The sequence below is a fragment of the Vulpes vulpes genome, chromosome 12 (genome assembly GCF_048418805.1).
Source record: "Vulpes vulpes isolate BD-2025 chromosome 12, VulVul3, whole genome shotgun sequence".
NCBI lineage: Eukaryota > Metazoa > Chordata > Mammalia > Carnivora > Canidae > Vulpes > Vulpes vulpes.
Genome location: NC_132791.1, coordinates 165,459,273 through 165,484,298, shown reverse-complemented (window position 1 = coordinate 165,484,298; position 25,026 = coordinate 165,459,273). Strand labels below are relative to the sequence as shown.

At 44.9% G+C, this 25,026-nt stretch overlaps 1 protein-coding gene across 11 annotated transcripts in view; it reads right to left on the bottom strand.

The window, feature by feature from the left end:
• ANKRD11 (ankyrin repeat domain containing 11) overlaps nucleotides 1–24,631 on the bottom strand; it is a 191,476-nt gene extending 166,845 nt beyond the window's left edge. For 5 of the 11 annotated variants that reach the window (XR_011996083.1, XM_072731319.1, XM_072731320.1 and 2 more), the window contains exon 1: nucleotides 24,464–24,625. The gene's annotated coding sequence lies outside the window, so the exon portion shown is untranslated. Of the gene's footprint in view, nucleotides 1–15,747; nucleotides 15,814–24,463 lie in introns of those variants that run through there. The other 6 variants (XM_026004998.2, XM_026004994.2, XM_026004995.2 and 3 more) reach the window with 3 other exon arrangements.
• Between the last annotated feature and the right edge of the window lie 395 nt (nucleotides 24,632–25,026).

Here is a 25,026-nt window from a genome sequence, read left to right as displayed (position 1 = left end):
CTTCAGCCAAAAAGTATCCACTGGCTTTGCAGACACTGATCTCCCAGCACTCACACAGTTACACGTTCCTTGGAGTCCAAAGGGCTTCCACCATCATGGAGACAGGCAAACACTACTGTGCACAATTACACATTACAATAATGACAAATTTTAATAAAATTAACTTTGTAACCATTAATCTTTTTCAGCCTTTTCTAGACAGAAATAGGGAAATCTCCATAAAATACAACACCCCCTAAACAACAGTCCCCCAATGAATGAAACTTTTCAACCTATTCAGAAAGGATGACTAGTTTGACACTTCTCTCAAAGGTCAGAATTTTACTGCTTTTGACCCAAGGAATGGAGAAAGAAAATAGTTAAATGGTCTTTAGAAATAAATTAAGAGAATAGGATGCCTGGGTGGCTCAGCAGTTTAGTTCCTGGCTTCAGCCCAGAGTGTGATCCCAGAGTCCCAGGATCAAGTCCCACATTGGGATCCCTACATGGAGACTGCTTCTCCCTCTGCCTGTGTTTCTGCCTCTCTCTCTCTCTCTCTCATGAATAAATAAATTTTTTTTAAAAAGGAAGGAAGAAATTAAGAGCATGCATACATAATTGGTGAGCATGAGTCAGCACCACCTCAGCAGAAAGCAATCTAGCAAAATCAAAATGTTAAATACCTGTCACCCTTGACCCAGCAATGCTAGGGATGTAACCTACACCCATGCCAAGGACATTATCCTGTCTGTAAAACAGGGGGAAGAGGCAAATGAAGTAGGTTGTGGCACACTCCTATCACCATGATGAAACAACAGGAGGCAGCTCTGTATCGATTTTTTTTTTAAATAGCCACTTCTTTTTTTTTAAGATATTATTGTTGTTGTTGTTATTATTATTATTATTCATGAGAGACAGAGAGAGGCAGAAACATAGGCAGAGGGAGGAGCAGGCTCCCTGCAGGGAGCCCGAGCGGGACTCGATCCCAGGACCCTGGGATCATGGCCTGAGCCAAAGGTAGATGCCCAGCCACTGAGCCACCCAGGTGCCCTGCAGCTCTGTATGTATTAATACAGAATATACTCCAAGAGAAAGTACAGAAGAACACGCCTAGCCCGGTGCACCAACCACTTTCTATACACTCACAGGTATGCACATGCAAGGATGACCAAGGTGTGCAGAAGCTGCCTCTGGGCTAGCGCTCGAAGGCTGGGGACCTGAGGCCAAAACTCCCCATGCCAGCCAACACAAAGAAAACCACTATTCCCAATGGAAAAAACATAAAGATATAAGCAGAACAAAATTAAATGGTGTTAAGATAAGAAAATGCATAATTTTAGTTCTCAAAACAGAATCAATCCATACATCACCATGGAGTCATTAACAACCCTAGGTACAGAGACTTCTGTTTTTTCCTATTACTGAAAATTCTAGCCAACCTCTGTCAAAACTTAAGATTTTTACTATTCAAGTTACTTACACTTCTCTATATAACAAAAGTGGGCGAGACCTAAGTCACCAGATGTAAACATCTTGAAGCGTTCTAGAACTCTTTGCCTAGAACCACAATCCTAATGTTTATTGCACTGGCTGGAAAGTAGACATAGGAATACACCCTCTCCCTCCTCCTGTACCATGTCCCCTCCTCACTTCCCCCAGGAATCTGGCACTCAGAGAGGCATCAGAAAAGCTGGGGCACAGACCAGACTTGACCTCTGAGTCTCTTTGCAGACCCATCTTACTCTACAGGAGAACACACAACATGCACAGACTAGCATACAAGATCTGGCTGGCAATGTAATGTATGGGACCTCACTAAGCTTGGAGCTAATTAAGGGTAAAATAGGAAAAATGGGTGGAAGTCTACTTATAGCATCTATTAATGCAAACAAGTAGCTTAGGAAAGTGAGAAGGGGGATCCCTGGGTGGCTCAGTGGTTTAGAGCCTGCCTTTGGCTCAGGGTGTGATCCTGGAGTCCCATGATTGAGTCCCACATCGGGCTTCCTGCATGGAGTCTGCTTCTCCCTCTGCCTCTGCCTCTCTCTCTCTTTCTCTGTGGTTGTTGTGAATAAATGAATAAAATCTTAAAAAAAAAAAAAAGAGAGAGAGAAAGGTTTGTTTTTTTTTTAATTTTAAGGTTTTATTTATTCATGAGAGACGAGAGAGAGAGAGAGAGAGAGACACACACGCAGGGACAGAGGGAGAAGCAAGGCCCCCTACAGGGAGCCCAATGTGGGACTCAGTCCCAGAACCCCCGGATCATGTCCTGAGCCAAAAGCAGATGCTCAACCACTGAGCCACCCAGGTGCCCCAAGAGAAAAAAGTTCTTTAGTCTTGCTTGGTCTTACCTACCCTTAGAAGGACGTAGTTTAGCTTGCTAAATGCACCTGAGCAAATGGATGCAATATGAAACACATAAGCATTACCTGCAAAGTATTTCTCCCATATTTTTTATAAGAACATGTGAACTGTAGAAAAGGTGAAATTACCACAGTGCACATGTGCCAGCCCACACACAGACTCAAGGGCTCACACTCCCTCTCCTCTCCGTCCACATATCTATGTGAAGCAAAATTATGTCCAACAAAACCACAGAATCATTATCACACATATGTAAATTAACAATTACTAATATCGGACGCCTGGGTGGCTCGGTGGTTAAGCGCCTGCCTTTGGCTCAGGGCGTGATCCTGGAATCCCAGGATCGAGTCCCACATTGGGCTCCCTGCATGGAGCCTGCTTCTCCCTCTGCCTCTGTCTCTGCCTCTCTCTGTGTGTCTCTCATGAATAAATTTTTTTAAAAATTACTAATATCATCTTGTATCTAGTTCAAAATTATACAAGTGTTGCCATTTTTTAATTGAGGCATAACTGACATACAACCCAAAACAGTTTTTAAAAGCCATTGTGTTCCCTCCCTCCAAACCAGGATCCAAGCAAGGTTTCCTCATCGCATCTGATCATTAATATAGACCCAGGTTAAACATTTGGTAAGAATACAGATGATGCTATGAATCAGTATTAGTAATGATGAGTTGGATCACCTGATTAATAAGGTAGGGACCACCAAATCTTTCCACTTCTAAAGAAACCCATGACCCTCTGCAACCAAGAAATAATCTATGGGGTGATCCTTCATCACTATTAACAATCCAAAAATTTTACTTATGTAGGTAATGTTTAATCCGACTTTAATCAAGCCTTTCAACCAAACTTCCAGTTTACAGGAAACACAGGACAAAGAATAAGTGAAACCACACAAGCAGGAAAAAGCCAGACAACTCAAGAAAGCCCTCCCGTGTACAGATGACTGGTCTGGACTCATGAAGAAAAACAAAGCAAGGAGAGTTACTTGACATTAAAAACACTAAAGGCAAGCAAATGAATGGCAAGAAGACATGTATAAGTTAGCTAGGATTCCAGAGCTAGTGGACTGCACAATATAAAAATGACTTCTGAGGTATAATGTGGTGTTACAGTATGCAGGAGGCAGTCATTTTATAGACATGACTATTGAGAGTTAAGTGTCCTTGGGATCCCTGGGTGGCGCAGCGGTTTGGCGCCTGCCTTTGGCCCAGGGCGCGATCCTGGAGACCCGGGATCGAATCCCATATCAGGCTCCCGGTGCATGGAGCCTGCTTCTCCCTCCGCCTTTGTCTCTGTCTCTCTCTCTCTCTGTGACTATCATAAATAAATAAAAATTAAAAAAAAAAAAAAAAAAAAAAAAGAGAGTTAAGTGTCCTGAGGTCTACATTTTACTTTTTGAGAGAGAGAGCGAGCACACGAGGGCAGAGGATCAGAGGGAGAAGCAGACTCCCCAGTGAACCCCTCAGGTGCCCCTATATTTTACTTTCACTGTCAGGCAACAGGACACATGGGAATGCAAGGCAAACATGGCAAATGTTAACAAAGCCTGAATCCAGATGATAGGACATGGAGGTACTAGGTACTCTCACTGCTTCTCCGTATTCCTGAAATGTTTCACAGTACTCTCTTTACTTCTCCATATTTCTGAAAAGGGTGAGGACAGGAGAGAAAACACTGATTTGTTGCTCAAGTTTACTGAACTAATAGGTGCTTACAAAATCAATTAATAAAAGTATTTCATAAACTAGTATTAAATGATAGAAAATTATTTTTTATTTTGTTAAATATGACAAAGGTAGTATGATCGTGTAAGAAATTAGCCTAAATGACGTTTTTCCAGATCTGTAGTTTGCTTTAAAATACTCCAACAGGGGCACCTAGGTGGGTTCAGCTGGTGAAGCGTCTACATTTGGCTCACAGGATATCAGGGTCCTGGGATCCAGCCTGGAGCCAGGCTACTGCTCAGTGGGGAGACTGAGAAGCAGTCTCCTGCTCTCTCTCATAAATAAATAAAACCTTAAAAAAAAATACCATAAATAAATAAAGCCTTAACAAAAATAAAATCCTTCAACATAATAATGCAGTGCATGGATCACTCAGTCAGTGAAGCATCTGCCTTCAGCTCAGGTCATGATCCTGGGGTTCTGGGATGGATCCTCTGCTCAGCAGGGAGTCTTCTCCTGCCTCTCCTCCTTGCTGTGGGCATACACACACATATTTTTTCTCCCTAATGAATTAAAAAATCTTTTAAAAAAATACTTTAACAAAAATAATAATGAAGCAAATAGAGCAAAATGCTAATTGTTAAGTCTAAATGATATACATAGGATGTTCATTTTACTATTCTACTTTTCTGTACTTTATAATACAAAGTCAAAAATGAATGCTCCTTTAAAAAAATGTGTTAGTGGTGCAGCTGCTGTGGAAAACACTTTGGCAGTTCCTCAAAAAGTTAAACATAGAATTACCATATGATCCAGCAATTCCACTTCTGGGTATATCCCCAAAAGAACTGAAAGCAGGAACCTGAAGAGATATTTGTATACCCATGTCCATGGTAGCACCATTTACAATAGTTAACAACCCAAGTGCTCATCAACAGATACACAAAATCAGTACATACATACAATAGAATACGATTCGGCCTTAAAAAGGAAGAAAATTCTGCTACAACATTGAACCTTTAAATCATGATGCTGGGGCAGCCCAGGTGGCTCAGCGGTTTAGTGCCTGCCTTCAGCCCAGGGCCTGATCCTGGAGACGCGGATCGAGTCCCACGTCAGGCTCCCTGCATGGAGCCTGCTCCTCCCTCTGCCTGTGTCTCTGCCTCTCTCCGTGTGTCTCTCATGAATAAATAAATTAAATCTCAAAACAAAAATAAAAATAAATAAATCATGATGCTGAATGAAATAAGCCAGACACAAATGGACAAATACTGACAATTCCACTTACATCAAGTACCTAGAGTCATCAAATTCACAGAAAGTACAATGGTGGTTACCAGGAAATGGTGGAAGGGGAAATGGGGAGTTACTATTTAATGGGACAGGGTTTCCATTTGGAGTGATGAAGTTCTGGACATAGACGGGGTGATGGTTCACAATAATGTGAATGTACCCACTGCCACTGAATTAGATGCTGAAAAGTAGTTAAAAGGGTAAATCTTATGTAATTTATATTTTATTACAGTAAAAAAAAATACAAAGAAAGATGGGGAAAGTTTATGAATATATAGATGCAGGTCACAACCCCTAACTCTACACCAGAGAGCATCTGGAGAGAGCTCTAGCTAAAAACAGATACAGGTATCGTCTGCCACAGCTTTTACAAAAGACCTACAGTGGTATTAGTTTTCACTAACCAAAAGAAATCCAAAGAGGATTTTCACTTTTATCAAAGAAAGCAAAAAGCAAAATCAGAATTCAGCGTTGGTTTTGCGCGAGCCAAGGTATAGCAGCAGCACTCCCAGAAACAAGAAGGGCCCCACCCAGCTCCTTCCCCAGGAACTACACTCAGAATCTCAGCAGTGGGCAGCCGGGTGGCTCAGCAGGTTAGCCCAAGGTGTGATCCTGGAGACCAAGGATCAAGTCCCATGTCGGGCTTCCTGCATGGAGCCTGCTTCTGTCTCTGCCTCTCTCTCCTGTGTCTCTCATGAATAAATAAATAAAATCTTAAAAAAAAAAAAAAATCTCAGCAGCAAGCCTTCAGAGTTTTGAACTGTATCTTTTAGCATCTGTGCTTTATCTCAATTTATTTTGTGTATCCATTAACAAGAGGCATCCTGAGAATATCAGAAAAGCCTCCCAGAGTCTGGGAATGCTCAAAAATTTTTCCAGGTAAGTTAATGGTAACTACTTCCTCCCTTTACATCATTTCAGCTTACTTCATAGGAGCACTCTGCTTTCAGACAGGAGGGGAGACTTGTCAAAGGCAAAAATCAACACCATGATGCAGAACCTTTCTGAAATATTCCCTGAAAACCTCTCTCTAATAAGAGAGATTATTACATTCTCATCTTATTCATGAGGACACAGAAGAGTATTACAGAATTTAAGATGAGGATCATGCTTGGGATGTCTGGGTGACTCAGTAGGTTAAGCATCTGTTTTCAGACAGGGTCACGATCCCAGGATCCTGGGATTGAGCCCCACCACAATGGGCTCTCTGCTGAGCTGGGAGTCTCCTTCTCCCTCTCTCTCTTCCCCTACCCCAGCTCACATTCTCTCAAATAAATAAATAAATCTTAAAAAAAAAAAAAAAAAAAAAAAGAGGGATGCTTCAGTCAGTCAGGCATCTACCTTCAGCTCAGGTCATGCTCTCAGCCCCACACTGGGCTCCTTGCTCCTGGGGCAGCCTGCTTCTCCCTCTCCCTCTGCCCCCTACTTGCGCTCTGTCAAATAAATAAATCTCTTTAAAAAAAAAAAAAGATGAGGATTATCTTCTCTTTTTGTTTTTCTTTTTAAGATTTTGATTCATGAGAGATACAAAGAGAGAGGCAAAGACATGGGCAGAGGGAGAAGCAGGCTCCCTGCGGGGAACCCAATGTAGGACTCCATCCCAGGACCCTGGGATCAGACCTGAGCCAAAGGCAGATGTTCAACCACTGAGCCACCCAGGTGCCCCCAGAACCACCCTTCTCTTAACTAGTTTATTTCTACTACATCTGAAGATACCTTTTTCATTAAACTGACTCACCGGATAGCAAGTGTCTACCTATGAGCAAAAAATATCAAAATCTTCATAACGCGGACCTAGAACACTTAAGTCACGCCATTACCCTTTTTTCTCAACACATCGTAATCTGACTTCACTGGATGTTAGAGCTGCAGAGAACTTATGGGAAGAACGGAGCCAATCATCCTTTCTCTGTCCCTAGTGTGCATGTTTTCTTTCTTTCTTCCAGTTTTCAGAGTACTGGTGATTGCACACCTTTAGATATAATTAATTGTGCTTCATGGAAAAGAGCTCACAGTAAAAGTTTTAGAATCATTAAATACAATAGATACATTTTAATTTTTTTAATATTTTATTTATTTATTCATGAGAGACACAGAGAGAGGCAGAGACATAGCCAGAGGGAGGAGAAGCAGGCTTCCATGTAGGAGGCCAATGTGGGACTCGATCCCAGAATTCCAGAGGCAAAGGCAGACAGTCAACCGCTAAGCCACCCAGGCGTCCCAATAGATACATTTTAAATGTCAAAAATTAGACCTTACATTTGTTTCTTGATATGTATTCGGCAATATCCAATTTATTATGGCTTCAAAAAAATTTAATGGTTTAACATACAGACTGCTTAATAAGCTGGTTTTGAGTTTTACTTTGTTTTTAAAGATATGTTTGTTTATTTGAAAGAGGGTGAGGGGCAGAGAGAATCTTCAAGCATACTCCCTGCTGAGTGCAGAGCTCAACTCTGGGCTCCAGCCCACAAACCATGACATCACGACCTGAGCCAAAACCAAGATACTCAACTGCCTGAGCCACTCAGGCACCCCGAGTTTAACTTTCTCAGGAATGGTTCCTAACCAGTCTTTGCCAGGACACGAAACATCAGTGGGCACAGCTCAGTGGCCTGCTCAGCCAGCCTGGACTTGGGACTGTGGGGGAACAGCACACAGGCCAGCCCTCAGGGATGGCAGGCACAAGCCAAGAAACATCCCCATGACTCAAGAGCTGTGCTTCTATAGCCAGGGTCCAACAAACAGGAGTGCACCTATGAACCATCACCCTAACAGTGTGAATGCAACAACAACAAAGAAAAAAACAAAAAGGAGAGGATAAGTAAAGCCAGATTCTTGGGATGTATTTTTCTACTGAAATCTCTCAGGGACCTGGTGGCTCAGTGGTTGAGCGTCTCCCTCAAGCTCAGGTTGTGATCCCAGGGTCCTGGGATTGAGTCCCACATCAGGTTCCCCACAGGGAGCCTGCTTCTCCCTCTGCCTGTGTCTCTGCCTCTCTCTCTGCCTCTCATAAATAAATAAAATCTTTAAAAAGAAAGAAATCTCTCAAATCTACATAAAACTAAGACATCCTATTCCAAACATCTTAGCAGAAAAGAAAGACCAATACACCATTAATCTGACATCTCCATCCCACCTGAGAACATTCCCACTTTGCCCACCAAGTCAGCAGACACAATGTCCCAAAGTGACCAGCTCTCAGGCAGCCCTCACAGACTGCCCCCAAGAAGCAACCTGGAGGTCTTTCTCACATAAGTAGTGTCCGTGTACCCTTGAATCCTTGCTGTACTCAACAGTCACACCAGCTGGAGGCTTCCCCCTTGGGACTACACTCTCTCCTCACACCTGATGGCTGGTGGATAACAGTTCTCAGCACATTTCTAACACCATCAACAACAACCAACAGTTTCTTCCTAGGAAATCTGCATCAGGATTTCTCATAAATGAATCTCTATGCTTAATGAAAATCCTTATTCTCATAACTCTCACATCAAAGAACCACACCTCAAGGAAAGGAAACCTTCATTGTTCTCACGTTTTCTGCAATGAGGTACGATGGAAAACTAAACATACACAAACTGAGCCATCCTCCACAGACATACATGGGCCCTACGTGAAATGACCCAAATCAGGTAAACATCCCATCTTTGAGAAACATATGGACAATGTATTAACCTGCTCCCATAGTCCTTAGGAGTTCTGTGTATCAGGTAACTGACCTCAGGGACAGAGTAGTGTCCCTAGAAGAACAAGTAGTACCAGGCAGGTCTGTCTACTATATAAAACAAATGTGACTTGATATAAAAAATATCTCACTACTCAGAAATGACTTTTCATAAAACTGAGGACTATTTTTAGCAGCCTGAAAAAAAACTACTTCCTTAGCCTAATCAACACTTGATGCTCAGTTTTGTATAAATTCAGTTTACAGACTATATCTGACTGTTTACCTTCTAAAGCATAGTCATGTACAGATATACTAACACTCCAGCAACAAAGACAGGGCAAAAAGCAGAAGTGATCAGAGGTGGTGAGCCATATGGACTTTAGAGAACTCCAACCAATGGTGTCAGAAAAATCCACTGGCCTCGCCCTGTTTAGGAGGTTTTTAGATGGCATTTCTAGTACTAAGTAAGCACTGGTGAGGTCTTGCAATGATCTTTTTTTTTCCCCCAGCTTTATTGAAAAATAATTGACTTACATCTCTGTGTAAGTTTCAGGCATACAGCATGGTGGCTTGTTTACAGATATTACAGGAGAGATTCAAGTAGATACCACAAAAAGAGAAAGAAAAAACTCAGGACTTACTCTTAACCACTGTGCTATAGATCACAGAGCAGTATCTGTTCTCTTCACCATGTCATCCATCACATCCCTAAGACTTATTTATAACTGGAAATTTGTACCTTTTGCCCACCTTTTTCTAGTTCTGCCTCCTGTACTCTGGTAACCACAAGCCTGGTCTCTTTTTCTGAGTTTGGTTTTTGTTTTTGTTTTTTTAGATTCCAAACCTAAGTGAGTCTATACAGTATTTCTCTTTCTCTGCCTGACTTCACTGAGCACAATAGTTTCAAGGTCCATCCATGTTGCCATAAATGGAAGATTTCCTCAACTGCTTTACGGATGAATAATATTTCATTTTACATATAAAATATAAACCATAACTTCTTTATCCATTCACCCGCCAATGGGACACTTAAGTTGTCTGCCCCTCTTGGCTAATGTAAATAATTCTGCAATGCATGTAGGGTGCAGATATCTTTTCACGTTAGCATTTTCACTTCCTTTGGATATGTTCCTAGAAGTGGGATTGCTAGATCATATGGCAATTCTATTTTTATTTTTTGAGGACCCTCCATACTATTTTCCATAATGGCTGAACCAATTTACATTCCCACCAGCAGTGCACAAGGGTCTTCTCTTCCCCCTATCCACACCAATATGTGTTATCACTCACGTTTTTTATGATAGCCATTTTAGCAGGTGCGAGGCTGTATCTCATTGTTTTGATTTGCATTTCCCTGTTGTCTTTCCCTGTATCTGTTGGCCTTTCATAGATCTTTGGAGAAATGTCTACTCAGGTTCTTTGCCCATTTTTTAACTGCATTATTTGAGTTTTTCTTTTCTTTTGCTATGCAGTTATAGGAGTTTTTATATTTTTTTTGTATATTAACCCACCATCAAATATATACTTTGCAAATATTTTCTCCCTTTCCATAAGCTGCCCTTTCATTTTGTTGATGGTTCCCTTAGCTGTGCATGAACTTCTTTTGAAGAAAGCTCCATTGTGCAGCCTGGGTGGCTCAGCAGTTTAGCGCCTACCTTTGGCCCAGGGCGTGAACCTGGAGACCCGGGATCAAGTCCCACGTCAGGCTCCCTGCATGGAGCCTGCTTCTCCCTCTGCCTGTGTCTCTGCCTCTCGCTCTCTCTCTCTCGTGAATGAATAAATAAAATCTTTTAAAAAATAAAAATTAAAAATAAAGAAAGCTCCATGAGTCAAGAGAGGACACAAGCGATATAACATGATGCTAACAAAACATTAACATAAACTCACTAACATCTGGAACAAACTAGACTTTTACATTTTACAACCCAAAGAGTAATTTTTATTGCTTGATTAGATTATAACACTTGAGAAATAGGCCCATAACAGGAATGAAAACTTAAAACCACTCGGTTACACCATGCACCTGAAATCATAGCCCTCAAAAGTATCCGTGGACAAACAATAACAAGTCAGCCTCAGCTAGGGTAAGAACAGCCATGACCTCAAGAGTGCTCCATCCCATCCCCCATCCCTGCTGTGACCGGCACAGTCACCAAACACTGGAGCTAGGGACACCAGTAATTTATAAATCCAGACTGCATTGCTCTGTAGCTTCTAAATGCAGTCTGCTAATCAAGAAAGGACGAGTGGCAAGAAAGACCAAAGAGAGGAAAGGACAGAAGAGGGGAGGGGAGGTAATAGGGGAAGGAAAGAGAGGAGAGGAGTGAAAGAACTGAACCAGTGGCAGAATTAGCTCTGTGACAGTGTTAACAACTATAAAAAAAAAATTTCTCTCCATCAAAGAAACTCCAGCTGTCAACCAGTGAAAAGGTAAAATGCAGCAAAGTTACAGAGGGATTGGTATCAAGGGGATTTAGCAGAACTAAGGCAAGTTTAAAAGTAAACAGAAGGAAGTAAACACACCACACACAGGCAGGCCACCCTTGGCCCTGAGGCAACTCCCTTTATTAGCGCCCCACCCGGGGCACCTGCAATGGTCAGGCTGTCCAAAACATTTACTTTTGCTCTCCATTTATTTCTGCGTCTGCAATCAAACTACATTCAATTTAGACTCCTGACAGAAACAGTACAGTCAACAGAGACAGCCACCCAACAGAAAGCTGTCTAAGCCAGATGCCCTGAAATTCACTATTGCTCAAACCAAAGACAGACACTAGGACAAAGCTCTTCTACCCCAGCACATAGTAAATAGTGCTGTAACAGAGCAGGATAAAGCCTACATTTTACCAACTTGAAGTAACTCAGGAATACTCTCACACTACTAAATATGTTTGGCACATGTTTAACATATTAAGTATTTCTTACATGGAATATATTTCCTGATAGGTATTATTCTCTGGCCATAAGCCTCTTTTTTTAAGTCATTAACTTGAAAGATTGAGCTGTCATGCAAATATTAATCAAATACCTATTAATATGTGTGTTGATATATGTAAAATACAAAACAAACACAAGTCCAACATAAGTCTAACAAAAACAAAGTACAGGGTGCCTGGCTGGCTCAGTCAGGGGAGCATGTGACTCTTGACCTCAGGGTTTTAACCCTGTCCATGTTACAGTACAGGGTTGTAACCCCTGTACACCATTCTGGGTGTAGAGATTACTTAAAAAATAAAATAAAATCGGGGCACCTGGGTGGCTCCATCAGTTAAGCGTGTGACTTTGGCTCAGGTCATGATCTCAGGGTCCTGGGATTGAGCCCCGTGTCATGCTCCATGCTCAGCATGGAGACTGCTCCTCCCTCTCCCTCTCCTTGTGCTTTCTCTCAAATAATAAAACCTTTAAAAAAATAAAATATAATCTTAAAAGAAAAGTCTAACAAAGTATTTGAGCAAGTAACAAGATAGCAAATACCTTCCTTCCATGCTGACTGTACCAGCAGGCTACTTCAGCCTCCCAATCTCTGGCCCCTCCTATATATGAACCCCAAGCTACTATCCCTGGCCTGCAGTTTATACTGTCTTAGCCAAGACTCTGTCTTGAACATGAGAGGTCCAGGCTCCTGGCCTCTGCCCGTCAGACTGCACCATGAGAACAGGAGCATACAGGTTTCTCACAGGTGCAGAGGTCCCATCGCATCTAGTGTGCCATGCTACAGGCACAAGACCATACCCAAGCCCCCTCCTGCCTCTCTTCCATCACCTCTGTCTCTTCACAAGACTGTCCGTCACTTGTATGCCCCATTCCATCTGCTCTGAATCAACTCATCTCTCATTTTCTACCATTTCTATACGAATACATATTAGCAAACCACCACCTCCTCTAAGTCTTCACAACTTGCTTACCCAGCCCACCTGAAGAGCCCCCTCCATTACGAGGCTCTTCAGATCCTCTCAGGAACGTCTTGGACCACACCACCCCCTCTCTGTTGACAGAACCTCCTTCTCTTGCCTACAACACTCCCCCCTCATTGACAGACCTTCCGCCAGGCTCTCCTCACTGCACTTCACTCCCTAGTTACTTCTGTGATGGGTATTTCAGCCACTCCTTTGAGCTCGAGCTTTATTCCTACAACAAATTTTAAATCCCATCATCCATTTCTAATTAGCTGTTTTATATTTTTCCCTGGAAAACAGTGTTCCTACTTTCTGCAATAGTGCCTCTGGTGAGAATTCTTTTAAACCTGCTTATTTGTCCGAAAGTGGAGGGCAGTGGGGTGAAGGACAAACAAGACACGTGGGTGACCTAGCATTCACCTGCCTCCAGGAGCACTGCCCACTCTTAGATACCATCCTTCCTCGTGTCGTGACTTCCCACATTCAGGCACAGGTTCTCCCAGAGCCAGTCTGACCTCCATCGGGCCTGTCTACCAGCATCACACTCGGACACACCACCTCCTGCCACAGAGCAGGGAATACCACTTTCTCAGCAGGCCCAGTCTTACACAACTGGAGTCCAGTCCGTTTTCCCAGCTTTATCTGCTACTATTTTTTTAAGGGCTACATGTTCTAACAGGTCTAGCTGACATTTCCACATTACAGCCTATCTCCCAGTGCTTCCCACAGTCCATGACGGCCTCACCCTGCTTCCTACACACCGATAGCTCACTGATTCTTAAATAACACTTCCTCCAGGACATCTCCCATCCAGACTTCCAAATCAGACAGGCTTTCTCTCCCCTGTGCTCCCTCACCCCTACCCCTGACCCAAGGACCTCTTCTTCCTCCCCAGGCCCAGGGCAGGGCCAGATCTCAGTGCTCCTTGGCATCCCACACCACATCCTAGCAGCGTGAGCAACAGTGACTACATCAGTGTAACATGGGAAAAGCTAGGTTCACCTGGTCCCGGAAGTCCCCTCCATAAACTAGGTTATTCACTCCACTTGCAAAAAGATACATAATTGTCCTCCTACTACACAGCAGTCCATCTCTGGAAAAGTAGTCAGATGTACAGCCCTTTGTAACTGTGCCAAATGGGTGAATGATTACAAAGACGTAAAACAAAGACTGTACTTTTCAAAACTGCCAAAGTCATGAAAAACAAGGAAAGACCTGAGAAACTATTACAGACAGGAAGAGACTAAAGAGACATAACTAAATGGAATATAGGATCCTAGAATAGCAAAAGAATGTTAGAAGAAAAATGGGTGAAATCCAAATGAAGACTGGGATTTAATTAATAGTAATGTACAGGAATACGTGGATAGCTCAGTTGGGCATTTGCCTTCAGCTCAGTCATGTTCTCAGGGTCCTGGGATCAAGTCCCGCATCAGGCTCCCTGCTCAAAGAGGGTCTGCTTTTCCCTCTCCCTCTGTCCCACCACACCCTGGTACATTCTCTATTCTCCCAAAATAAATAAATAAAATCTTTAAAAAAATAATAATAATAATGTACCAATGTGGACTTCTCAGCTTTGACAACCTCAGCATTGTTATATGAAACCTTACCATTCAAGAACCTGGATAAAGAATAGAATGGGGGCAGCCCCAGTGGCGCAGCGGTTTAGCGCCGCCTGCAGCCTAGGGTGTGATCCTGGCGACCCTGGATCGAGTCCCATGTCAGGCTCTCTGCATGGAGCCTGCTTCTCCCTCTGCCTGTGTCTCTGCCTCTCTCTCTCTCTCTCTCTGTGTCTCTATGAATAAATAAATAAATAAATAATCTTTAAAAAAAGAATAGAATGGAATTAATCCATTCTATTACTTCTACCATGTGCACCACTTCTGTAAATAGTTATTCCAAAATAAAAAAAATAAATAAGCAAAACCTCATGAAGGACATGTATTCCCACCACACTAACTCCCTATCAATGCAGAGTCTTCCCAAGGCCAAGACAGTTCTGGAGAACTGAGGCAAGCGCACCAGAGCCACCTGCACAATAACTTATTCCAAGCTCAGGTGTTACGACCACATTCATGGAAAATCTAGTGTGGCCAGCTGAACACTGCTCCCAAAGAGTCCCTATTCTAATCCCTGGAACTTGTGGGTATTTTAGGTCACACAGCAAAGGGGAATTAAGGTTGCAGATGGAATTATGTAGTCTAATCAGCAGACAGGGAGTGTATCCTGGATTATCAGGGTGGGCCCAATGTAATCACAAGGGTCCTCAAAAGTGGAAGAGGGTGCAGGAGGGTATAAAGGAGATGTCACACTGGAAGGTCAGAGATGCAACACTGCTGATGGAGAAAGGGGCCAGAGGCCAAGGAATGTGAACAGCCTCTAAAAGATGAAAGAGGCTAGGAAACAGCCTCCCCCCTGGAGCCCTTAGGAGGAACCAGCCCTGCCGACACCCTGATTTTAGCCCAGGGAAATTCACATCAGGCTTCTAATCTACAGAGCTTTAAAATAATAAACCTTGGGATCCCTGGGTGGCACAGCGGTTTGGCGCCTGCCTTTGGCCCAGGGCGCGATCCTGGAGACCCAGGATCGAATCCCACATCGGGCTCCCGGTGCATGGAGCCTGCTTCTCTCTCTGCCTGTGTCTCTGCCTCTCTCTCTCTCTCTCTCTCTCTGTGACTATCATAAATAAATAAAAATTTAAAAAAAAATAAAAAATAAAATCATAAACCTGTATTGTTTTAAAGCACTAAGTTTGTGGTAAAAGTGAGCAGTGGCACCACTGAAATACAGCAACACAAGCGTTTCTCCAAATTCTGAGGGCATACTGTCTTCCTCCACCCTTCACATCCTCCTGTGTCACCTCTCTAACATAACATACCTTCCACCATCTTCTGTTCCCCATCTCCCTGGAGCCAACACATTTGGGGACTTCAGAGAAAACTACCTAGGAAAGGGGAAAGGAGTAGGTTAAATAGGACAAAGATGCTCTCCCCAACTAATACTTCACTGTGCCATTTGTCTCTACTTAAATATCTCTTTTCAAAACATTAAAATTACTTCAGCACAGTCGTCTTTTACAAGTCAATCATCTGATGAGAAGCCAAGTTTAGCAGAATCAGATGTACGCACTTCACTAAAGAGAAAGTTCCCACATAAATTCCATTAAGGTTGCATCTGCTGAAAATTAAACTATCAGTGAAAGCACATATCATTTTTCTAAGCTTCATACTAAAAGACAAAGGACACAATTCAAAGATTACCTCAAGCATTGGAGAAAAATTTTCCTACAAGAAAACGCTTTAAGTGTTAGCATATTTAATGTATTAATCGCTAACCTAAAAAACTTCAAATCTCAGATGAACTATTCTCAAAGTAATGGAAATACCCATGAAGGTAATCCAAATCCTCTACCTCTAGCAAAGAAAAAAAATTCACAAAGCCTTGGGACCCCTGGGTGGCTCTGGTTGAGCATCTGCCTTAGATCAGAGCGTGATCCCAGAGTCCTGGGATCGAGTCCCCTATTGGGCTCCTTGCATGGAGCCTGCTTCTCCTGTCTCTACCTCTCTCTCTGCCTCTCTCTGTCTCTCCTAAGTAAATAAGTAAAACCTTAAAAAAAAAAAAAAAAAATTCACAAAGCCTACACACTCCTTGAAATCAGAACCACCTGAAGGACTACGGAACACTTAAGACACTGAGGCTTCTTGGCAGTTTAGACCCCATAAGGCTGGGCTTTCTTTTTCATCATCCAAAAGGTGAGGTCTTCTTCTTCTTCTTCTTCTTCTTCTTCTCCTTCTTCTCCTAAGTGATCTGCATGTTCTATAATCAGCCAGGCATTTTTGTTTTGTTTTTTTTTTTAAAAAAAAAAAGGGATCCCTGGGTGGCGCAGCGGTTTGGCGCCTGCCTTTGGCCCAGGGCGCGATCCTGGAGACCCGGGATCGAATCCCACGTCAGGCTCCTGGTGCATGGAGCCTGCTTCTCCCTCTGCCTGTGTCTCTGCCTCTCTCTCTCTCTCTCTCTCTCTCTGTATGACTATCGTAAATAAATAATAAAATAAGAAAAAAAAATTAAAAAAAAAAAAAAAGGGAAGCCCGGGTGGCTCAGCAGTTTAGCGCCGCCTTTAGCCCAGGGTTTGATCCTGGAGACCCAGGATCGAGTCCCATGTCAGGCTCCCTGCATGGAGCCTGCTTCTCCCACTGCCTGCATCTCTGCCTGTCTCTGTATCTCATGAATAAATAAGAAATCTTGGGATCCCTGGGTGGCGCAGCGGTTTGGCGCCTGCCTTTGGCCCAGGGCGCGATCCTGGAGACCCAGGATCGAATCCCACATCAGGCTCCCGGTGCATGGAGCCTGCTTCTCCCTCCGCCTGTGTCTCTGCCTCTCTCTCTCTCTCTGTGACTATCATAAATAAATAAAAATTAAAAAATAAATAAATAAATAAGAAATCTTAAAAAAAAAAAATCCTTCAAGAGTGCTGCTTTGGATTTTCTTGTTGTTGTTGTTTTATTTTTACTTCCTGTTTTACAGGATGTAAAACCACATTTAGAAACGGTGGTGCATGCCAGCAAGGCTTCACCTCTCAAGAGTAATAAGGTTCTTCACTACTTCTCTCACCTTCTCTATTTAAGATAAGTTTACTCAGTTATAGCTATAATGATTTCAAGTTGACATCATCACCCAGAATTAAGTGAAAGTCTTATTTTGCTACATATGAGTGCAGTAGAAAATAAAGCAATCAGAACTCTGGCCAAAACCTTAAAAACCAGGGGCACCTGGGTGGCTCTGTGGTTGAGCGTCTGCCTTCAGCTCAGATGATCCCAGCCTTCAGCTCAGACGATCCCAGCATTCAGCTCAGTGATTCTGGGGTCCTGAGACTGAGTCCTGCATCCGGCTCCCCGCAGGGAGCCTGCTTCTCCCTCTGCCTATGTCTCTGCCTCTCAGTGTGTCTCTCATGAATAAATAAGAATCTTTACAAAAAAAAAAAAAAAAAAAAAAAAAAAAAAACTTAAAAACCAAGCACCCTAGGCAAACTTCTCATTACTTAGAAATATTCACTATTCCAGGACATTAGCATTCTGGCTCTGGCGCCTGCCATCAGGAGGGAGGAAAGGGGCACTCTCTATCAATGCCCTCGATTTGCTACACTTTAGATGAAAACTAACCTCTGATATCACAAAGTTATTAAGCATTTACAGGTTAAATTTCTTCTAGCCATTCTAAAAGGTCACATTTTAGGGCACCTGGGTGGCTCAGCAGTTGAGCATCTGCCTTTGGCTCAGTTTGTGATCCCGGGGTCCTAGGACAGAGTCCCACATCGGACTCCTCATGGGAGGCTGCTTCTCCCCCTGCCTGTATCTCTGCCCTTCTCTCTCTCTCTCTCTCTTGTCTCTCATGAATAAATAAATTCTTTAAAAAATATAAAATTTAAAAAAAGGTTTTAGAGAGTTAAACAAGTAACTGGAAGGCAGAGGGATTTCATCATTTTTATTTAACCTTGACAAAAAAATTCTGATTTTCAAAATGTTTTATGTTGAGAAAAGGCCAACATTTTTATATAGTGAACCAATGCACACTGGTCTCTTTACAAGTGGAAAAAGAGTGCCTACAGATTTTCAGGATAATAAATAATTCACCGCACAGATGCCAAGGGCAGAGCTGGCAACCTGGGTCTTACCCTCGGCCAGCCGGTAAGGACACTGTAACTCCCACAACCACCTCAACCTAGGTTGGGGGTGGTGGTGTCCAACAAGCCTCGGCCCAGCAACAGAATTTCCAGTCCTTTCAGCCCTTGAAAACTTCAGCTGTATTAATGGACAGACTTCTTTTATTTTCACACTGAAAACCCACTTAACTCTCCAGTCACTGAACCAACTTCAAACCTGTGGGATTTCTTAAGTTTGAGAATGGTGTCTCTAAATATTTTCAACCACAATCAATTCCCCTTACCCCTTACTGCCTAAAACGTTAAAACCACACAAATTCAGCAGCTATCCAAACCAAAAACTCAAGTGTCTATCACTCAATTATACCCATAATTAGTCTTTTCAAAAGCAACCTTTCTGGGGCACCTGGGTGGCTCAGTGGTTGAGCGTCTGCCTTTGGCTCAGGTCATGATCCTGGGGTTCTGGAATCAAGTCCCACATCAGGCTCCCCACAGGGAACCTGCTTCTCCCTCTATGTCTCTGTCTTTCTCTTTCATGAATAAATGAATAAAACCTTACAAAAAAAAAAAAAAAGGCAACCTTTCTGCCAATTACATAACATTACAAGACATAAGCAGGGGAAAATAACACACAACTCCATTCTGGTGTATTTCCCTCCAGAGAGATTACTTTTTTCTTCATAAGGCAGCCGACTCTTGATCTGGGCTCAGGTCATGATCTCAGGAAGGTGGGATCCAGCCCCTCTTCTGGCTCTGGGTTCAGCAGGGAGTCGGCTTGAGATTCTCTCCCTTTCTCTCAACCTCTTCCCCCACTTGTTGTCCATCTCTCATTCTCTCTCAAAATAAAATAAATAGGGACCCCTGGGTGGTTCAGCAGTAGAGGGTCTCCCTTCGGCCCAGGGGTTATCCTAGAGTCCTGGGATTGAGTCCCACATTGGGCTTCCTGCTTGGGACCTGCTTCTCTTTCTGCTTGTGCCTCTGCCTTTCTCTCTCTGTGTGTCTATCACAAATAAATAAAATCTCTAAAACAAAATTTATGAAATATTTTTAAATTCTAAAATTGGGGTCAGGGCAGCCTAGGTGGCTCAGCGGTTTAGCACTGCCTTCAGCCAAGGGTGTGATCCTGGAGACCCAGGATCGAGTCCCACATCAGGCTCCCTGCATGGAGCCTGCTTCTCCCTCTGCCTGTGTCTCTGCCTCTCTCTCTCTCTCTCTCTCTCTCTCTGATGAATAAATAAATAAAATCTAAAAATAAATAAAAATAAAATTGGGATCCAAGGGATATTAAGAGGCCACCTCCATTCTGGAGAATTTATATTTGAACAGAATCTGTGGCCTCAAAGCTCAGGAACTTTTTTATTACAATAGCTTGGGAGGTTCAAATAAAAAAAAAAAAAAAAGTAGGATAAAATGCTCACATTTTCCAAGTACTCCACTATCATACTAAACCAGTGCTTAGGGGATCCCTGGGTGGCTCAGTGGTTTAACACCTGCCTTTGGCCCAGGGTGCGATCCTGGAGCCCCGGGATCGAGTCCCACATTGGGCTCCTGGCATGGAGCCTGCCTCTCCCTCTGCCTGTGTCTCTGCCTCTCTCTATGTCTATCATAAATAAATAAAATCTTTAAAAAATAAAAATAAAAAAATAAACCACTGCTTATGTTACAAGGGGACAGAAGGTGCTTAAAGTTCTAAATGAAATACAGCAGCAGCAAAACTACACTCAGTAAGCCTTCATCTTGGCCCCAAAAGCAGCAGTCCTACTAAAGTGCTTCGAAGGTTTTTTTTTTTTTTCCTTCCCACAAAGACAACTATTCCATTAATTATTTTCCTTTATCTCTTGTGCCAACTGTAAAAGCCATGTCCCACACCTTGACCTAGATTATAAAGGAAACCTTACTTTGAGGACAAATGGGAATGTGGCTGAAATCATCACCTAGCATCATTCCTAGTCGATCAAATAAATCAAAGTTCATGATCCCAACCGTATCCTTTCAAAATCACTGAAACACTTCCAAAGACAGTCTTTAAACAATTCAACAGATATTTCTGGAGCCAATTCTATGACTACTGTCATACCCTAGACTGGCCCGTAAGTGATCACAGACCATCCTTTTCTTTTTTTTTTTTTAAGATTTTATATATTTATTCATGAGACATACAGAGAGAGAGAGAGGCAGATACACAGGCAGAGGGAGAAACAGGCTCCATGCAGAAAGCCTGATGTGGGAGTCGATCCCGGGTCTCCATGATCATGCCCTGGGCTGAAGTCGGCACTAAACCGCTGAGCCACAGGGGCTGCCCCATCCCTATTTTCATTAAGCATCCAGTCCCTTCTTTCACAGGGACAGATGAAAACCAAGTGTTACCCATTTGATCAATCTTGTTAATATGTGGCTTTAACAAGGTGAGATGGCACATTCCTTGGGAATGATGATTAAGAAGGTTAAGAGAAAGCATTATTTAACTAAGACCCAAAGGCTAAGTGGGAATTGCCTTGCAGATTTGGAGAGGGGAGGATCTGCAGAGGCACCAATGATGGACACACAGCAGGACCCTGGTCCAGAGGATCAGCATGTGTCGAGGCCATAGGAGAATAAGGCCCACCCATGTCCCAATCTAGGAAATGGAAGGCCAATGTACCCAGAACATCAGGAGTTTAGAGAGTGACAGTGGATCACAGAGGGGGTTTGGCAGGGCAGGGACCAATCAGGGTTAGGACCTTACCATAAAAATAACATCTGTAGTTCTGGTACATATATAAAACACTATTTTTAAAAAGTATTAACTGTGGAGGAGGAGCAGAGCAGAGTTAAGCACAGAAGGATAACAAAAACAGACATGGAAACACAGCTCTGTCTGCCTTAGCTCAAAAGATACCAAGAATAAGATCCATCCAGCAGAAAAGGAGCCACTTCATAACAGAAACGTCTTCATTAGAATTAACAAAGTTGTCTTTAAAGCGGATCATTTCCTAAGCCTTTTAGGCTTTCTGTGCTGATTATCTCTAAATGTCTGAGTTCCAGGAACTGAGGACTGATACTCTCTCTTTCATATAGCTTTAAGATAAAACTGGAAAAGGTGAAATGCACAAAAATTTCATTTGAAATACAATCAAGAAAACACATACTGAAAAATTTTAAGACAAAAACTTTTAGTATTTGAGTTCAATTTTTTTTAGGAAGTTTATCAAGCGGGCCAAGCTCAACCCCCACAGAGCACTGACTAAACAGCAGTAATAAACTGACACAGCATGCAGTCAGACAAGCAATGCATCCTCATTTTCACCTATTAACTAACAAATATCTTGCTATTAAAGAAAGCTCATCCATTACACTTACCACGTGAGGGATGAAGGGACTTACACAGGGTAATGGACAGATCAAAACACTTATTTTGGCAACAAATGCAGATTATGCTCTGAACCAGCATTTACTGACACTGTCTAATTACGTTATTTAATTGATAATGGGCTCATTGCCCATATGTAAAATAACGCCCCTGTTATATTGGATAAAACATAACCCTACTACATCAAATATACTTAAAAAACCAAGGCATACAAAGGTGCTTGAAAAATATTCTCCAATACAAATTTAACTCAATGTGTGGAAAGTTCTACTTGTCACAGTATCCACACTGTAATTACAGCTAACATGACAGCCACTAGTCATAAGCAGCCCATCTGGTTTAGAGAGATGAAAGGCACTGCCAGGGCAATGTGATTAGCATGGCTAGTCCACAGAGGGTCTAGAGAAGAACATCTGACAGGGCAACACAAGTAAGAAAGCAGACACAAAGTGAGAGCTGCAAATGAACTCAAGACTATGTGACATCTTTAAAAACAAACTTCTGGTAAAACTTCTCGATATTCTTTCGCCATTAAAAAATATATTTAGAATTTAAAAATCTCTCAACGTTTCAGATTTAGATCAAATTCAGCAATATTTGGGGGCAGCTGAGAGACGCGCACAAAGGACACAGAAAAATGTCATAGTTCCTTGGTCTTTGTTTCCTCCCATCCCATTCAGGAGGGCCAGCCTATCACAGGAGATCGGGCTCCTCAACACAAAACTACAGAGAAACCAGCAGCTGAATGGAGGGTGGGGGAGGAAACACCACCATAGGGATCCAATTCAAGGGTCACAATCAAAGTTGAGCAAGATGTTTTTCCTTTTTCTTTTTTTAACTACAGTTTCAAAGTAGTATCACAGCACTTGTGCAATCAGTCTCAAAAGACATAAAACAGAACAAGTCTTCCCAGACAGCAACATTTAGTAAGAGAAATCAAGGTCCCAAAGGCATCAAATACATCGTCTCAGGGTCTCTGATTTAGAACTATTCAAGTTATGCCATTGACTGGGTTTGCACAAACCAAAAATAGCAACTGTGTCAATGGCACTTTTTCCACCAGCAATATCATGTTACATCGTTTTTGCTGAATGCCTCTCATCAATCCTCCATAGGTACCAAAATATTCTAAGTTTTCCCATTCGACAACTGCACACTTTCACTCCTAGGTTGAAATGGAATGTTAAGTATATTACTCAAATCGCTTTAGAAACTCTCACCTTACAAGAAAGCCCGGAATTTCATTTTTCTACCGGGAAATCTGCAAAACCATCCCGTTGTTGGAATGGGATATAAAACCTCCTATAACCTGTGGAAATCACGAAATCCGGGCATACTGCATACTAACTGGTTTTCAAACAACAGGGTCCTCCTGGGCCAGCTTCGTCTTCCAAAGTCCCTTCCAAAAAAACCCTGGGAGCGGGGAGAGAAGACGAGCTCTCCAAAAGAACAACAGAAGCAGAAAACCTGGTTGGGGCACCAGGAAAAGAGCAGACCTCAAGAAAAACGAGGGCCCGTCCACCTCCCCGCACAGCCAAGACAAGAGATTCAACAGCACAATCCCTCTTTGAGAGGGGACTGAATCCATGTGGCAAGGCCAACCACACACACACACACACACACACACACGCACACACACTCGCACTCGCACTCACAGCTACCGCCCTGCCAGGGGATGATGAAATGAGGAACGGAAATTAACATTTCAGGCAACGTCTCACATTGTTCCTTGAGGCCAAGGACTGCTGTTGCAGCCGCCACCGCCACCGCTTCCCTCCCACCCGCCCCCCGGTCCCGCCTCCCCTCCCCCCGAGACGACACCCCCGCGCCGCTGCCCCGCATTCCTGCCCCTCGGCGGGCCCACGCGCGCCGCCTGCACCCCCGGCGCCCCCACTCTCCCTTCACGACTCGGGCTCGCCCGCCCCCTCCGGCTCGGAGCCCGAGAGCCGCCTGCTCCCGTTTCAAAACAGTGATAATAATAGGGACGCTGGGAATAACAACTACAACCCACAGCGCGGAGCCCCCCCCCGGGTCAGAGGTCGGCGCACCCGCACCCCAGGCGCCCGGGGCCCCCGCCCCTCGAGCGCAGCCTCCAGCCCTCGCGGCAGCCCCGGGCCGCCCCGGCCCCCCCGGCGCGCTGCACGGCCGCCGGGCCCCCCGCCCCGCCCGGAGACCCCCGTCAGTCCCCTCGCGGCGGCCCCCGGCGCCCAGCCCCACCCGGAGCCCCACCCGGAGCCCCTCGCGGCCGCCCCCGGGCCCCCCGGCCCATCCGGAGACCCTCGCGGCGGCCCCGAGCCCCCCAGGAGCCCCGGGAGCCCCCCTCGCGGCCCCCCGGGCCCCCCAGGCCAGCCCGAAACCGCCAGTCGGGCCCTCACGGCGGCCCAGGCGCCCCCGGAGCCCCCGGAGCCCGCGTCAGCCGCTCACGGCGGCCCGGACCCCCCGGAGCCCCAGGTCGGCCCCTCAGGCCCCCGGGCCCGCCGGCGCCCGTCGCGCTGCTCCGCCCGGAGGGGAGGCCTGCAGGCCGCACGGCGGCCCCGTGCCCCGGCGCCCGCCCCGACCCCCGGCCCGGCCCGCGGCGGCTCTCACCGGCTCCCGGCTGCACTGCTCCGCGGGCTCCGCGGGCTCAGCGGCGGCGCGCGGGCGAGGCCATGCAGCCCCGGCCCGTCTCCCGGCCCGAGCGGGAAGGCGGCGGCGGCGGGCTCCGAGCGCCGGCGAAGCGGCGAGGCCGGCGGGAGGCGAGCCCGCCCCTCGGGCGCGGCCAGGCTCGGGCGGCGCCGCGGCGGCGCGGGCGCTCACTGAAGGGACGTCGGGCCGCGCGCTCGGCGGCGGCGCCTCCCCGCCTGGGGCCCTCGCTCCATCGCGCTCCGGCTCCGCGGCCTCTGGCTCCGGGACCCGGCGGCGGCTGCGGCGGGCGCCGGCCGCATGAGACGCCGCCGCCCATTGGCCCGCCGTATCCGCCTCCGCCATTGGCCCGCTGCGGCCGGGCACAGGGCTGCGCACGTCACGGCGTCGGGGAGGAAGTGCGCCGGCGGGGGTGAAGGGGCGGTGGCAAGAGGGGCCGCGGCGGTGACAGGCCGGGGGCGGGGCCAGGAGGACGTCCGGGGACGGATTGGTCAAGGTCGTGCGTCCCGGGCGCACGGCACGCTGGG